General features: G+C 37.4%; 1 protein-coding gene across 1 annotated transcript in view; it reads left to right on the top strand.

Moving 5' to 3' along the window:
- Window positions 1-18779, top strand: part of si:dkey-112m2.1 (transmembrane protein 132C) — a 175211-nt gene that overhangs the window by 50585 nt on the left and 105847 nt on the right. The gene's annotated exons all lie outside the window — the stretch shown is intronic.

Here is an 18779-nt window from a genome sequence, read left to right as displayed (position 1 = left end):
TGTAAATGATGTATGCAATGTATTTTCTTTTACTCTGTGTAAAGTTAATGGTTTTCAATGATGAGGGCATATCATCTCATCTGTTGATATTGGTCTTACTTCTATTTTTTTTTAAATTCAAAATACCATATAGTTTGATTGGACACAATCTTTGATGTCCAAAAAAATATGTGAGAACTGGGAAGTGTTTTCTCTTTCCTTTTAAATGTTGATAAGCTATTTTAAGTATGCATATTTAGCTGAATTTTATTATTTGCATTTAGCATTGTTTTTAACTCCTGGTGTGCACAAACTTAATAGAATAGACCTACATCCTACCCGTTGGAAGCGACTGACTCCACCTTCTAGGAGAAAATATGTCAAAGTTTAACTTGTGACATTTATTAAATGACACCTAGATAGCCTGAATAGGAATGGTGTCTCCATTCCTATTTCTCCCGGCAATTGACTGGATCCTAAAGAAGACAACAGCAGGGAAGAGAAATGGAATGTGGAAGGCGAGAGCAGGATTCCTCATGATGAAAAATGTGTGGAACTTCCGCCAGCTCACAACACACACCAAAATCCACCTCTTCAACTCCAATGTCAAGTCGGTCCTTCTTTTTGGAGCAGCAACCTGGAGAACAATAAAAGCAACCATCAGGAAAATCCAGACCTTTATCAACAGCTGTCTACGCAGAATCCTTCAGATCCGCTGGCCAGACAGAACCGCTGGGGAGATGGATAGGGCACACCTTGCGAAAACCAAGTACAAGCATCACCAGACAGGTCCTGACGTGGAATCCACAAGGCAAAAGGAAAAGGAAAAGGGGGAGACCTAAAAACACCTGGAGAAGAGACTTGGAGGCAGACACCAAAGAGAATGGGTACACCTGGAAAGAGCTGGAGAAAAGTTGTCGATGGCCTATGCTGCGGGAGGGGTGAAAGGTCTAAGCTAAGATAGCCTAAATGCAATTTAATAAATTTCCCTTGCAAAACAAGTACCAATTAACTCTCAATGAGTAGATTTAACTCTTAATTAGTAAATGCAACTGAATACAAAAGAATTAATCAAGGAAGAGCTGTGTAAACTACACAAAATGATTGTTTGAAATTAATTTTCCTTACAACCCAGTGTGAAAAAGTTAGAACATTCTTTATTGATTCATTGAGTGTTGAGCTCTAATTAGAACAAGCGGATTTGATGAAGCGACTAAAGACATTCTGTGCTAGTGAGTAAATGACCGTGAGAGAAATTAATGTTCACTCCTGTTTGTATTCTCACGCCTGATATCTAAATTATGCTTTGAGTTATACGCTGACAGCCTTGGCAAATTTGTCAACCTCGGTTAACATTAGCTTACAACCGGCCACTGTCTCATGCGTGATTAATGAACTTTAAGCGTTCCAGTCTCAATACAAACCAGTTTGCAGCTATCCAATTTATAAGTAACAATAATATGGGTGTTTACTAGATCAATGAATGAAACTTAGCATGCAGAAATAAAAACCTCAGAAATTAATTGTCTGTGATATTGACAGAAATAAAGAAGCTCCTGGCAGATGCGTTGTTTTTGGAAAAGTTCTCCAAGGGTGCTCTAATATTAGAAACAGCTGTTTCTAATAGAGTTATCAGGCCAACTTTAATTAATGCAGAAAGAAGAAGTTAAGTCCTCAATAGCAAGTCAATTTCTGATGTCTTGGGTGATGTTGTGCTGTGGGAAACTGTTCAGTAACGGTGATTCCTCTGTAGTTCTTCTTGTGTTCATACAGGGTGGTGATAAGATCCTATATAAAAGGGTTTGTTTGTTTCTTTTTTTCCCCGTTCCTCTACTTGATGCCTAAATGTCTTTGTGATGGCTCCAAGTCCCCTCAACCCCTGGAGATAGGCACAGCTCTGTTCTCAGCTTGGGCTGCACTCTGAGTTCCAACCAAGCAGTTTTTTAAATAGTGACCAGCTGAACGCTGCTGATATGGCTGTTTCTCTAGGGTCCCTGTCTGTTGATGTCTTGTGTATGTGTGTTGTGTATGTGTGTGTGTGCTGGGGGGGAGGGGGAGGTTACGATGGGCGTCGGAATACGGTTCAAACTGGCCGTGTCGCTAGTGCTGTTGGAGCCAGATCTCCTCATCTTATCATCAGCCTATAGGGATAAAAATGCTCCCTGATCAGCTTTTCCCTGCCTAACACAATCAGGGTAAAACAGAATAGCTCCTGAGAATCGCATTTAACTGCCAGACTTTCTCCAGGACGGCCTGCAAATAAATACACCATGTACAGTGAACTGGTGGATTGATATTTTCAAGTGCACCTTCCTTTTTTTGCCGCATATATGGATGAAATGGTTTACATGGGTGAACTGCTACTGCAAATAATTTGTAAATAAAAATCTATAAATAAATTATTTAATAAATAAAATAAATGAATGAAATAAGTATATTTAGGTAGCCTACATTTAGATAAATGTTCAGTCATATATAAAATGTTAAACTTATAAAATTATGATTATTATTGTCATTATAGAAATAAAAAATAATTATTAAAATTATAGTTATTATAATAAAATATAATTCATTAAAAAATTTGCAGTAGCAATTCACCCAGGAATGTAAGCCTTTTTTCCATTTCCACTTCCCACTCTTTTGTGAGAGGAATCCCGCTCTAAGCAAGAGAAAACGGCTACTATGAAAAAAAAAACCTGCTCCAGAACGGACTATTATTTTTTAACAAGATTGAGGTTTCAGATTACATGATACAGTCGTTCTTAAATTTCTAATTAACCAACATCTTTAATCTTTCCCTGAGAATAGAACTCCTGATTGTAATGTTTATTGGTGATGAACAATCTCTTAAAGTCATGGTTTTAATTCTCAGGCAAGTGTTTTGTTTTTGGAGCTTGCACTTCCTTGCTTTTTTCCTCATTAGCGGTTTGGAGAGCAGTAACATGTTGAGATGGGATTTATACCTGATTCATAATGCAAATGGAAACGCGCTTCCCTCACAAACAAATTAACAACCTCTCAAAAGATAAATAGCCCCTGCTGTATTGTAATTTTGACTAAACAATCTTACACGTTTCTGCATGTCCCAGTGGAATATATGCTAATACATGCAAATGAATAATCGTTCCTTATGGACCATTTCTTATTTTGCTGTAGCAGAGATATTTTTCCTCATCCAATTTAAGTCCAATTGCATATACACCATTCTGATGAGTACAAATGACCAAAAGTTGATTGGCTCTGTCATTTGACTGGTTCATAAACACAAATCTGTCTTGAATTTGACTGTGTCAAATAAATGAATGACGGTGAATATAATTATTGCATTTCACTTTAATAGCCTTGTGGACACATAATTTGACTTACTTTTTGAATAACCAAAAGATTTATGTTTAAATAGCTGATTGAAAGGCCGTCCATAATGCAGTTTTCACACTGTTGCACTCAAAGTACAGCAATTCTGTAGATCCATTGTCCTCTGTTTAATAATCCAATCACTGTACTTTGGCTAACTGTGAAAAATAGAAGAATACATTTATACGTATGTAAATACATTTTTGACATAATACTTTTATTCTTTAAGAGACAGTTTACCCAAATATTCTGTTATCATTTGTTCACCCTTGGGTTGTTCCAACACTTTTAGAAAAAAGGTTTGATGGGCTTCTGGGTTCTTGACTCAAAAAGGTTCTTTAAAAGTAGAAACGTCTTAAATGATTGAATAATACTTCCATGTTTTGCAGGGTTTTTTCTAGTGTTAAAGTATGGTTTTGCCAGATCATTGCGTTACCCCTATCAGCGTCTATTAGAATTGGTCAGGGTTTGTTTTCATCCGACCGAACATGTTCAATCAGCGTTTGTCAGTGTCTGTTGGGGCAGTGTGAACATGACAGTTATTTTTCATAAAATTCTAAATCCAATGGCCAACTTGTTTGTTGCTGTTGAGTTGAGTTCCGCCATAGGCGAGACGCTTTCTTGGGCTTCAAAAAAAAAAAAAGGGGGGTTTCATTCACTTCCATCATAAAGCTTGGAAGAGCCAGGATATTTTTTTAAGATAACTCTGATTGTATTTGGCTGAAGTAAGAAAGTCATATACACCTAGGATCGCTTGAGCATGAGTAAATTATGGGATCTTTTTTGGTTCAACTAACCCTTTAAAGGGGTGAAGCCAATATGACTTTCTTTTTCGTATGGAACACCAAATGTCTTCCACATAAAATGTCCAAGCTAGGAATGCACCAAAATAAAAATTCTATCCGATATAGATCAGACAATAATCAGACAATTATTTTTGTGTTGTGGCTGATAGTAAAATTCTGTTCTATTTTGTCTAAATATATAAAAAATACTGTAAGACACTAAAAAATAAAACTCGTTTTTAAATTTTGCAAGTGAATTTCGGGATCACAAAATTATGTACAGTATGAAAAATGGATTTACCATTATTATTACATAATCGGTGTTTTAAAGATGTTAGATGACTGCAAAGGTAATCTAACTGTAAAATGGGGTAAACATCCAATATCGAACAGTATGTTAAAAAAAAAAAAAAAAAAAAACACTCTAATGTCACCAAATAACCGATATGGTAAAATGGTAAATGGACTGCATTTATATAGCGCTTTCACAGACCCAATGGCCACCAAAGCGCTTTACATTTTGCCTCACATTCCCCCATTCACTCACTCATTCATACACGACGGCAGTGTCAGCCATGCAAGGCGCCATCCCGCTCATCAGGAGCAGCTGGGGTTAGGTGTCTTGCTCATGGACACCTCGACACTTGGTCAGGTGGAACCGGGGATTGAACCACCAACCTTCTGGTTTGTAGACAACCTACATGAACCACTGAGCCACTGCCGCCCTGAAGGCGCACTGAACCACTGCCGCCCTGCACAATATATTGTGCCTCCCTAGTTTTAGCAATGTTTCTGTACAATGAATGTTACTGGTGACCAGTGACCACAGCTGTCCTTGGTCCCAATTTTCTTTCATTGTATGGACAAAATACGTGTTTCTGCATGATGCTTCTGAAATGGTGTTTCTTTTGTCCACTGTTTGCCTCTCACACACACATACACACACAGATTGTTCTATGCATTTATTTTCAGTTTCACCTTAGAGAAAGCGCTATGAATTGGCCTTTTCACCGATGTATTGAAGGCTGCAAGAGCCACTGAACTTGATTAGTTGCCATCACAGTTTACAGAGCAATTCCTCCCAATTTCCTTCTGCCCCTCCAGGGTCGCTGGCACGTGTTTACTTTGAAGGCAGTGACTCTCTTCATCTGGCCATTAATGAGTAATTAGTGATTTGTGCACAGGGGAAACTTATTCGCTCTCAAGCTCCATTTTGATTTGCTTGTCGCACAGGCTCCCTTCACAAAGCAATCAGCGGCTGCCCGCAGCGAATAATTCTAGTGCGCACATTTCTTGGTAATGATTTTTAATGCATCCCCATCCATGAATCTCTCAACCTGCTTTCAGCACGGTGGCTGTTATTATTTGACTGAAGGCACCGGATGATTATTTTCCTTAATTATTATTCACTTCGCCTCATCACATGTTTTGCACAGACCTGGGGGGTCCTGAGAGGAATGGGCGTTTTTGCTTCTCTTTCTGATGGGTTCGTTGTGTAGTTCGTTTAGCCAAACCCTGATCACTATTACTAACATCGAGTGCTGTGGATGGTCAGCACTGCGCTCAGATGCTTCTCGCTTTTCCTCCCTGCAGTTCACAGCAGGCCGCCACTGTTGAGTAAAGCTGTTTGTTTTCTGACTTGAAGAACCAGACCTATTCCCAGAGAGAGAAATTGTTGTCCATATTAGTGGTATTTGAAGTTTGGTAGCCTAAACTTAAACTTTATTCTGTCTTTTGCAACAGTCACCTGAAAACTACAACCACTTAAAAAAAGTTTTCGTTTATTTATAGTTTTTTGTCCTCTTAAAGCTCCAGTCCGTAACTTTTTTGGGTTCAAAATTATCCAAAATAAATTTTTGAGCAAGTACATAACCAGCCAGTGTTCAAAACTATCTGCTTGCCTTAGCTCGATTCAAAACGGTAAGCTTGTAATAATGTTTTTAATTCCAGTGGTACTGGTGGATTTCCGCGGGAAATTCGAGCATGTCTTTGCGTCATTACGTCACATCTGTACACATAAAGAAGGTGTCTCGACTAGAAGGCTATATTGCGTGTGAGGATGTTGGAGGTGGAGATTTATAGCCTTTTCTCACAGCACTTGATATAATTAAACTTATTAATTTGATGGCGGATCCAGAAAGGTTCAAACGACAATCACCAGTGACAACTAGAGATTCACCCTTTGTAAAATGCAAAAGACTTAGGACTGAGAGTTTTAAAAAAAAGAGACTGCAACCGGCCCATGCGAAAACGAGGATAATAACAAAAGGGTTTCAGCACTTCGTGCTTGAACCCTATATATCTGAAGGGCTTTAAATGTAGTCACGCAATACTGATGTTGTTAACATTAACAATTTGACAACAAAGTATAATTTGCATGGTTTGACGTGATATGATAAGCGATCGTTAGATTTAATCAGTGCGATTTACTGCAATGCTTTTTTCCCTTAGTTGGTCAGAACAAACATGGATGTTACTTACTTGTTCTGATGACAATTTAGGGTGAAAATTCTTATGTTGGTCATACTTCCAAAAAGTAGAATCTGTGATTCTGAATGACAGTATCCACACCGGCGCAGTGATTGACAGCCGCGCATTCTCCTCAAAACATTGGATTCATCCGCGCTGTGCCGTGTCGAGGGTGTTGATATACAACTCTTGTAAAGTTTATAATTCCGCGAATAACTGCAATTGCAGATTTCGAACAGAGATGGCGACAAAGAGGAAAAACTGCGGACTGCAGCTTTAAATTCACTTAATCACAACATCGATTTGACTGTGAAAATAAATGCTGATTTTAGATTTCAATGCATTTTATTTATTTATTTATTTTTTGGACAATATTTTTTTTTCCAGTTTTTTTGAACTAAGTATCTTACCAAGTATACATGATACAGTAAAACAGTAATATTGTGAAATATTATTACAATTTAAAGCTGCAGTCCGCAGTTTTTCCTCTTTGTCGCCATCTCTGTTCGAAATCTGCAATTGCAGTCATTCGCGGAATTATCAACTTTACGTGAATTGTACCTCGGCACGGCACAGCGCGGATGAATCCAATGTTTTGAGGAGAATGTGCAGCTGTCAGTCACCGCACCAGTGTGGATACTGGCATTCAGAATCACAGATTCTACTTTTTGGAAGTATGACCAACATAAGAATTTTCACCCTAAAATGTAATCCGAACAAGTAACATCCACTTTTGTTCTTCTGACCAACTAACTAAAAAAAAGGCATTGCAGTAAATCGCGCTGGTTAAATTTTTAACGATCGTTTATCATATCACGTCAAACCGTGCAAATTATACTTTGTTCTCAAATTGTTAATGTTAACAACATCAGCATTGCGTGACTACATTTAAAGCCCTTCAGATATTTATCCTTGTTTTTCGCATGGGCCAGTTGCAGTCTCTTTTTCCAAACTCTCAGTCCTAAGTCTTTTGCATTTTACAATGGGTGAATCTCCAATTGTCACTGGTGATTGTCGTTTGAACCTTTCTGGATTCACCATCAAATTAATAGGTTTAATTATACCAAGTGCTGTGAGAAAAGGCTATAAATCTCCACCTCCAATATCCTAACACGCAATATAGCTTATACTAGCCGAGACTCCTTCTTTATGTGATGTGACGTAATGACGCAAAGACATGCTCGAATCTCCTGCGGAAATCCACCAGTACCACTGGAATTAAAAACATTATTACAAGCTTACCGTTATCGAGCTAAGGCAAGCAGATAGTTTTGAACACTGGCTGGTTATGTACTTGCTCAAAAATTTATTTTGGATCATTTTTAACCCAAATAAATTACGGACTGGAGCTTTAAATGAACTGTTTTCTATTTTTATATATTTGAAAATTTAATTTATTCCTGTGATGGCCAAGCTGAATTTTCAGCACTGTTACACTCCAGTCTTCAGTGTCACATGATCCTTCAGAAATCATTCTAAAATGCTGATTTTGTGCTCAAGAGAAATGAAAACAGTGTGCATCATATTTTTTTATTTGAATGGTTGGTTATATATTTGTAATATTTCTTATACATCGCCTATTTATTGGTTATTTGCTGTAAAAACTAACTTACTGCTGTCGACCAGATTTATATAAATGCAATTTGACCGTATGGGTCAATAATTGAATATTTATTGGCTGATATTGGATGTTTAACACTTATTTCAGTCGGCTCCATAGATCTAACATTACTTTCTCTGTTTTTAAGTTTGCTAAATTTCTACTAGTGCTACAACCCATCTAGTAGATGACACTTTGTATTTTAATTTAACAGTTTTTTTTGTAGTAGTAGTAGTGTGTTAGATTTCTAATTTGTAGTTGATGAATATGGGAATATTATATGCCAAAAAAAGAGAAACCACTGAGTTACAGACATTGAAACAAAATTAGTTTCAATACCTAATGGCCTCCTGTAGCCTACTCCTTTTTTTATCACTGCTGGATGGGGAGAACGATTGGAAGACTTTAATAATGAAAGATGTTTCCCTAGATGGGTATTGGTGAAGTGTGCTTCAAGGCTCGGGAATGACCTCATTCTGGCCATCAGCTCCACTGAGCCTGTTTGGGAGGTTTGGCCTTTATCTCTCGCTTTAAGCATGCGATTTGGAGCAAAGCCCTCCGAAGCTTCTGGAAGAGTGTGTAGTTGGGTGGCTAAGCTCTTGATCAGCTCGGACGGGGGGGGATCTCTTGTCAGGTCCAGTAATCCCAGAATCATCAGATAACAGGACATGCATTGATGACCACATGATGGTTTAATCTCTGTGGTTGCAAAAGTGTTAAAAGGGGCTATTTATAAGCCTAGATACAAAGCCATAACAAATTACAGTGAGCCCTACTCGCTTCTGTAGACTTTTCAGAATCTGCAGACTTTTGTAAAAGAATGAGAAACCCAAAATTGTCTGTGACTGCTGATCTCTGCAACCTTCACCAGAACTCAAAATCTCTGAAGTATAGAGTGGCTATACTGTTATAGCCACTTCTGCTTCTCACAGTCCCTGTTTTTTTCTTTCTTTCTGAATGTCTCCTGGGATTCTTGCGCTGTCAGCTTTATTTACTAACAGGAACCTGTCAGGATTTTACTGTTTTCAGAATAAGAATGAAAAATTATCATTGATAAACTTGGGACAGACTCTCTTTGGGGAATTCACTGATATCATTGTTTATTTACACACTTTATTTGGATTGTTTTAGCACCTGATTCAAATTATGTTTTAGAACCCGAGGAATTATACAAATCAGATGACCGCACAAGAACGGTCAAAAACTTGTGTTGAATGTGATTAGCATGACATTTCAGACCTTGCAGGCTGGTTCTGCAGCAAACTACTCTTGAGTAGGTACTTATTTTGAATTAGCAATAACTTCACAACTGTTAAAAAAGTATGTTCTATGTAGTATGAATGTGTGTAGTATGAATGTAATCTAGACGTACTATATTCACTATGTTTTCATTATGATGTGACCTACCAGTGTCAATTGCGTCGCTTCAATGCACAAATCTTCTCCTGTGGCCCTTATGGGATAGTAAAGTGTCCATCGTATGCACACTTCAGAATCTCTCCAGAAGTAGAAGTCATCCGTGTACTTTTTGCCTTCTCTTTTATGAATACTGTGAATTTGGACATACTTCTTCTGTCACACTGTTTTTTGCCTTCAATATAGTAGTGAAGTATGCGATTTCGAATGCAGCATTTTTTTTTCAACAGTTAACCCCCCCCCCCCCCCCCCCACCCACCCCCCCATAATGGTGTAATTGATAAAATCTTTTTTTGTGTCAAAAGTGTCAAATTACTTTTAAAAGGGGATTTACTCTATTTGGATCGCTACTGTATACTTTAGTGGTTATATCAGAACTATAAACTTTTATCCCAGTACTTCGGTGATAATTTGAACTATTGTAAGACAGAAATAATGATACTGGTTGAAAAGACCAGTTTGTGAAGCTGTTTCATACACATGGGCGTTGGAAGCAAAACATTCTTTTACTGAAGTAGATGTCATTTCCTGTATTCTGGTGCCTTTTAATTAACATAGTGTCTATTTACACTAAGTACAAATAGCCTGCCTTGTTGGCAAATGCCATTTACACTAACTCCGCCCACTGATGTCTGGTTGGTCCAGACAAAATTACGGATTTTAATAAATATATTCATTTACACTTTGTTATTATTGCATACCGTTTAATTTACAACAACACTGAGGAGCAAATAGTGGTCCTCAGTGTTTTTGATCAAATTTTGCTCCTTTGCTTTTGTTAATTGTTCATTTTTTTGCATTTCTTCTGAATGTAGAGTTTGTATACGGTAACTTGCGATACGGTAAACTGTTTCTTTATCATAATATTTCAGATATTACAATGAGAAGAAGCTGTATCAGTTAGAACAGTAGTGCAAAAATGGCTTCTTCCCATGCTTTTCCAATGCCGACTAATAATAAACAAAAAAAATATATCCCAATAGCCTGACTCCGCATGGACAAATAGGTGATTTCCTGGCCATAAAAGGAGCTATGGCCGATGTAATCCTGAACAAGTGCCTTCCATGTTTAAACACCTCCTGTGCGGTCATGCGTAGCTGCAGTTCACAGCGCGGCATTAATGAGAAAGATTAATCCTGCGTGTGTGGTGCGATTCATCATGCCTTTTTACCTACGGGCTACACATTAGACTGAACTGTTTTGGACCATTAGATGTGGTCCAATTGTACTCCACTGAAATAGTCTCACAGACAATAATGAGTAGTAGTGTATAAAAAACTAAGAGGAGCTCCGTTTTGATGTTTCATGGAAAAGCACTTCAATATTTAGGCACTCAGAGTAAGTCCAAAAAATATTAAAAGAAGCCGTAATACATCCATGGGGAATTTTAATGATATGCGAGTATTATGTGATACAGAAGTGTTATAAAAGGAACATACACATTTCATTTGTATATTCCTTTTAACGTATGAAAAATGTCAGCCAGGGACATTATTATGCGCTTACAAAAAAAAAAAAAAAATTGAAAAATTTAATTTAAATTGACAGTTTGAACTCATTCATAGAAATGTACCAACTATAATGCTATTTTTGCTCTTGAAGTTTGAATCACAGGTGCTAAACATCTATTCTGTCTATCTTGTTTGTAGCGAGTTCATTAAAAAATGCTGGGTTGTTTTAGCCCAATTTTGGGTCAAATGTGGACAAACCCAGCCGTTGGGTTAAATTTTTACATTACATTTTTAACCCAAACATTTGGGTTTGTCCATATTTGACCCAAAATTGGGTCATTTTTTAGAGTGTATATAGCACGAATCTTCATCATACTATGAGCGACACCTCAGATTCATAACTGATTTTGGACCATCAGATGCGGTTTCATTGAAATATTCCCTGAATTTCCCACAGACAACAGCTTATATGAAAAACTAAGAGGAGATTCGGTTTGATGTTTCATGAAAAAGCACTTTAATATTAAGGCACTTCCGAGCAAGTCTAAAGAAATATTAAAAGTAGTAGTACATCCAAGGGCTATTTAAATGCTGTGTGAGTATTATAAGTGAAACCGAGGTATTTTTTGATATATTGGAGGAGCTGTATTACCCGTGTGTTTTTTTTTGTATTCCATGGGCGTGAAGTTAGGCAGAGACCTCAGGATTACAGAAAAGCTGATGTCTACAAATATACTCTCCCTCATTGCCTGTCATGCCCTTGAGGAGTTTTCAATGGCCTCTGTAAATATGCAGTAGCAGAGGGGGAAATATGTCAAACATAAGCTGTGCTGAGAGCATTTCAGCAGCGAATAAGCAACACATGCTCAAATGAAGCCAGCTACCTTGTTAAAACCCACTGCTGCCCATGGCGCTTCGTCTAATGCCTTTCTCAGCAGAGAGGTCGGCCCCTGGGGAGAGAGAGATCAGCCAACTGTGACCCACCAGAGAGGGGATGTCGTCCTCCAGCACTCGCAAGATTCACAGACAGCGATCGCAAAGTTGCTTCCAGAACCATAACACACACTCTTGTCTAATGTGATAATAGGAGTTTATAGGTGGTCACTGTGGAAATCTGAAGGTTGTTTAGATAGCGGTTCTAATACTTATGATTGCATCCATTGTGACCTCCAAACATGAATTCTTCACCTGAATATAACTTGGGTGTTTGAGATAAATGGAACAGTTTCTCTAAAATATAGCAGTTTTTGCTACAGGGATGTTATGTCATTGCATCAATTTGTAGGCCAACCCAGAAGGCTGATTCGCAATGGGCTCCCTCTGGAATTTCTAATGGGTTTTTTGGAATAGGCGTTTTTGATTTATTAGTAAAATTAGGTCTGTGGTTTACATCACCTTAAGAGACTTTGTGCCATTATGTGCTTTAAAAATGTAAATTGCTGACTAGATACTAGACCAGATCGCTAAAATTCATATTAACCCATGTGTTCAAGTGAAGGGAAAAATATGAAGAAAAAAAAATCATATAAGTGTTTCTTAAAGTAAGTTTGAATGTATTACAATTTTGTGTGTAGAAGACAATAGAAAGGCTCTTCAAATCTTGTTAACCAGACCTTTTACTAAATGGAAAACCACTATACAAAAAACCCATTACTAATTCTTTTCAGGGTTTTACAAAATGAACCGCTCAATTAAAATATTATTTTAAGGATGTTTGCCTCATTTGCATGATTTATCAATGTGCATTCATATAATTTTCCCCAAAAGATTCAATTAAGATTTGGTGAATGACAATCTAAACCAAACGCAAGATTTAAATTGGATAAACACTCCTAATATTATTTATTAAGTGCATTTTTAGCTCAACATTATGCTTCCCAGATATCAACATTAAATATTTGCTGATAGTGAATTTTAACCCTATCTATCTTTTTACAAGGTTTATTTAAAAAAAAAAAAGTTTAATAGAGGATTGCATCTGAATCCTAATTGGACTGAGATTTAGATACAAAAGTTGATGTTAAAATACCAAAAGTGCATTTCAGTTTGTTTTTTAAATGACAATTTTAACCTCATTCCTGTAAGGTGCTCTACACAAATAATAACAGAATACAATAACACATTTTGGAAGGGAATGAGGAAATTATCTAGGAATGGAGATGTTGAACCTGATGCACATTTTTATCTTGTTTTTCCATATAGAAGTTTGCCTGGCAAATTATCAAGAAATCTAAAACCATCACAACAACTCCAGAAAGCAAATCCCAAAGCAATCCTCGAAGAATTGAAAGCACGCGGAAAGGATGACACATTTCAGAAAAGCAAACAAATTGTAAAATGTGTTTTTCTGTTTTCAAGCTTTATTTACTCTTTTAGTGGTGAAAAGAATAGTGGAACACCCGCTAGCTCTCTGCAGACCTTTTGAATTTTCTTCTAGAAAGGGCAATTATTTGTGCAACACACACACACACACACACACACACACACACACACACACACACACACACACACACACACACACACACACACACACACACACACACACACACACACACACACACACACACACACACACACACACACACACTCGCAGTTCTACCTGCCTGGGTTCCCTCCACTCTGCTATGCACCTGCTGATGTGATTGTTCAGCACTGCCCATCAGTGCACATAATGAAGTGCAAATCAGGCTAATGTGCTCACTGATGCGCTGGCTTTTAAAGATCAGCTCAAATTGATTTAGTCCCAGCACCACTGAGCCATTAACAAATAATAAAATGGAATATAACAAATATATACGTTCAGGGATTTACGAAAAAAATCATTCCCCTCCGTCATAAGCAGGATGCACAACCAACCGCTGTTTATTTCATCACATCAGGGGGAAGGGACATTTTGGCCCTGTTCCATTTAGGATAATTTACCCAGAAATCCCTGTTGTTCTCCAAGTACAAATGATGTTGATATTATACAGTGTGTGAGGAGCATTATTAGCAAATTACTGTATGCTTTAAAAGAGTGTGCTTTGGGTTTTATTATTCTTCACAGGTATGCCAAGAAAGTTGTAGCCGTCAGCAAAAGGAAATTAAACTTGTAATTTAAGCGCATGAGAAAAAGATAGAGAAAAAATAAACACACTCTAGGCAGTTTAGTTAAGTTTAGGAGGCATTTATTTTGAGGGCATACTAAAGTGTTTTTGGCATCGCTCCATTGTCAGGGTATGTAAGAGAATCACCCAACACTGAAACAACTGTGTCTGTCAGTGTCTCTGTTCTTTCATGGCAGATTGCGGAGGTGTTGATTCTGAACAAATTAATCTTAAAACACCAAGCAATTTAACATTAGCAAACAGTAATAGCTTAAATTGGATTGTCTCAAAACACTTTTTCATCTAATTTTCTGAATTTTCTGCAGAATTACAGCTGTTACCGCTGCTTGATTTTTTTTCAAGCCACATATTTTCACATAGTGTTAGCTTTGTGTTGTGTGCCGCAGATCACCAGGTTTCTTTGGGTGGTGTGTGACTTCTAAAGTATATTAAAGAATAAGAAGTATTGGGTTTCTGAGTACATATTGCTTGACAAACAACATTTATTTTAGAAGTTTGTGCACTTTGACTTTTAATGCATGCGTAAAGAATTCTGCTGTACTGTTTTCTCACCAGAAGTATCTGTCAAAGGCTCATGCTCGTATATCTTTACAGTTTATGATCTAATTAGAGAACATAATGAATAGTCAATGAGTTGTAACCATCCTTATTGAAATATTTTGATGATTGCGGAGACTAATTGTTGTGGTAATGACTTTAGATCAAAGTTATTTGCATATCTCTGTCTGTTGATTTGTCATTTGCATCTTCTTAGCATGGATGTGAATTGGTCTCTGCTTTGAAACGCTCTTTTTCTTTTTTTTTCTTTTTTACATTTCTTTCCTCTGAAGTGCTGACAGAAGTCAAGGTTAAAGACTTATTCCAAATGAAATTTTGCATAAGTGGAACAAGTAAAATAATGGTAATCAGATTTGCCATAATCTCCTGCAATGCTTTTCTGTTTGCTCTCCGAAATGCTGAAATACTCTACAACTAAACCATGTTTAATCCTCCGTCACAAAGTTATGTCTTAAAAGCAGTCACACACTTTTCTTCATAAAATGAGTGCTGTGGCACACAAATAGACCTTCTGTAGACTATTTAGCTGGTTTGTTCATCTCATTGGTCATTCTGTAATCTCTCCTGTAGCCGTTGGTGATTATCCCCCTCAACTCTCCAAAACCCATCTAAATATTGGATCTTTATGGGATGATCCACCTTACCCAGAATCTCATACATGAATTTTTATTTTTGATCGGCTTGGCATCAAACCAAGGTCGGGAAAGACTTACGTTAGCATAGGTGGCCGATATATGTATAGGATTGGCCTGAAGTGGCACTGATTAGAGTAGATCTCACACCATTTCCTGCCTGGTTGTGACCTCATTTCTGAAATGATTTTCTGGGCAGCTGTCCCACAACTCATGTAAGAGCATGGAAAAGCTGAATGTTTGCTATTCCCCTGGCAAGGAAACATATTAGTTTGTTTGTCCTACAAAAATGACCAACTACATTTCACCCCCCTGCCCCAACCCCCCGCCCGTTTAGCTCATTCCCATACGATTTTTCCTTCATATGGGATTGAGCATGTAACATGGTCAAGACTTTTAAGACAGACTTAGACTTTAGAGTTAGATATGTGCTTTCAACAACATTTTAGATACTTAATATTGCACAAAAACATGTTTGAATGAGGACTAACTGCTTCTCCACATGGTTACATTTCCTATCGTCCTTGAGTTTTTACTCCCATCTGATATTCTGCAGTATGCAAGTTGCAGAGAATCTAAATTATTGCATCACGGGGGTCTTACAGGCAGGTTAGACAGCCTTAAGACACCATTTTGGCATTGAGTCCTCTGTGCACTGGTTCAGTAGTTTGTGTCATGAAAGACTTTCAATTGTTATTTCTTCATCCTCGTCGTTGTCGTTGTCTTATTTCATTTATGTCTTCTATCAGTGAATAACTTGGCATCGTTCCTCTCTCTTCCCACTCTCTTTGTGCTGGTCTGGTTTAATTACAGAATGACCATGAAAAACCTTCTATTTTAAAACTGTTTACATTTCCTGTTATTTCATTCCTTGGAGAGGAGGAAAAAAGGTTAAAAATAACACAAAGATGAGACAGGTTAGCTTAGCGCCTATTTCTAAAAAAGCAGTTTTTATTCTCCAGCAACATTTCATTACTTTTCCACACATCTCATGCCATTTTGGTAAGAGCATGATTTCATATTTACCCGAGCAGATGTTGCCGTGGCCTTTGTTCACTCTGTTTGGCTTCTATTGTGGTGATGACTTTATAGTTATCTCTGTTGCAAATCTTTGTTTTGTCATGCTTAATTGCAACTTTCACACAGGAATCTGTGCCAACATGTGATGCCCGTTCACATCTGTTGCCATAATGGAGGTTACGTGACCTGGACCGAACAGACGTTGTCATGACAATATCTGTGACCTCTTGAAAGCGTTACTCATTCAACATCTGTTCGATGATAGGTCTGCTTCTAGCACTGGCTGCTCTAATGCACCATTAATAAGACCGTCAGACGGTTTCAATCACAAGGAATCGATAATCACTTCAGCTAAAGTTTCTTTACAAAAACCCCAGCACATGTTTGCCTGTAGGAATGCATTTTTCAATCCCTTATCCGCACACTTGTCAGAGCTGCAGCTGGCATCTGTCAGCAAAGCTTGAGTCGGGGTCAATACAAGACTTGGAGACTGTTTTGAAATGTCAGACGCCTACGTTGTGTATCTGCTGTTGGGTTAATGTTCTTGTGATAATAAATGCTCTGTTTCAAATACCTAGTCTAGTGCCGTGCTGTCTACTGCATGCATAGGCAGCACACTAAGACAGTACGCTAACTGAAATGAAACCGCATAAGTGACTATAGAACATTTCACATAGGCAGCAGTGTAGCCTAAAATGTTGCTATATAAAATAATATAATGCTATATATAAAAAGCTATATACATATAAAATGTATGTACATTGTACAAGTGGTATGTATAGATAATGTTGTATTATACAATATAATGTTTTTGAAAGAAGTCTCTGATGCTCATCAAGACTGGAATAAACATGAATGAACATCTGAAGGTATGTTGAAAGATACAGTACAACTTACTGAAACGTATTATATCTTGTGTAATTTCTCAATCAGTGTTTCAACGGCGGATAGACATCAATAAAACAGCTTGTAAACAATATGTCACGTAGCATTACATTTACCTCAGTCAAGTCGTTCAGTGTCCACAGCTTGTTGGAGAAATGAACTCTTTCACTAAATATATGCACTATTTTAGCCTATATATATATATATATTATATTTAACTTAACCTGTGAGTGATGTCTTGATTATGTAATGAATGTTTAAATAAATCTGTCATGAAAATGACAGCCAATGAGTAGGCTAAATGATTATATTTCAACAACGAATTGGAGTAAAAACATATAATTAGATTTAAAAGTTAATGCAAAAACTGCCTTATGTGCAGTTTTCATGTTTCCATACAATTTGTTATTTGAGTGTTAATTATTATATCTAAAAATAAATAGCAACTGAATTTAGGCTAATAGTTTGGGCTTTTAATATTATAGTAATGTGTTAGTAAAGGCTCCCTAGTTTACCTCATTAGCAGAGAGCATCAGGTAAATATTTTAACGCTTTAAACTGGACAAAAACTGGTTTTGGAACTTTGTGAGCATCTCTGAGAGGCAGTGAAGACATCGTCACCTTTAGTTCTGTATCTTACCTCATGCCAGCAGCAAAAAAACCTGTCTTGTTTTACAACTCTAAGGACCCATAAGTGATGGACAACATGCCGTATTGTAGTCCTCATCTTTAGTGCTGTTTGCACCCTGCTCCATCCACTCTACATTCTGCACAAGCGTCTCAACAACGGCATCGCTTTGCCAGGCACGATTTTGTGTACTTGCAGCCATCTCCCCCCCCCCCCCCCCCTTTCAACTGTTGATTATTTTACAGACAGAAAAATTGCAATTGAAAAGGCTGAATAGGTAGCCGAGATTACTTTTGTATTGAAAGGTTAATCGAAACTCATCTCAGAGGCCACTCTCTGTAAAACCGTTGGCTGGGTTTAGAATGAACTGTAAAGAGAGGATGAGGGAAATGAGTCAGCTGTAAAGGCCGTGCCACCTGCATCGCCTCTCCTTCTCTGTGGTCTTGGAGTCAGTGGCAGTCTGTTTCAAGCTCACTGTGATCTCAGTATGTAGATGGATTGCATACTCCTCTCATTTGAAATCTCCTGCATTTTTTGCTCACTTGACATTGTGCTGTTTTTTCCTCCATCTCTTGTCTTGTCCACGGAACTCGCTGTTGACTGTCAGAGGGTTTGCCAGGCTTGTTTAATATCTTCAAAAGGAAAGAAGGGGAAAAAAGATCAATTAAATGCTTAACTTGTCTTTCAGTTACCCTGTCAAATTGTATTGTTTTTCCTCTTTAATTTCCTCACTTGGAACTGAATTTCCACTCATCAGAAGGGTCAATATTGAATAAGAAATCTAAAAAAAAATGAATTAATGTATATTGGTTGAATACTATAATATAACATAATATAATGTAATACATACTGTATGTTTTACACGCACTCGTTTCGATGCAAATTTGTTTTCTTT

Source organism: Rhinichthys klamathensis, unplaced genomic scaffold (genome assembly GCF_029890125.1).
Source record: "Rhinichthys klamathensis goyatoka isolate OS25496 unplaced genomic scaffold, OSU_Roscu_1.1 h1tg000270l_1, whole genome shotgun sequence".
Classification (NCBI taxonomy): domain Eukaryota; kingdom Metazoa; phylum Chordata; class Actinopteri; order Cypriniformes; family Leuciscidae; genus Rhinichthys; species Rhinichthys klamathensis.
This window is presented reverse-complemented; position numbering and strand designations above follow the sequence as displayed.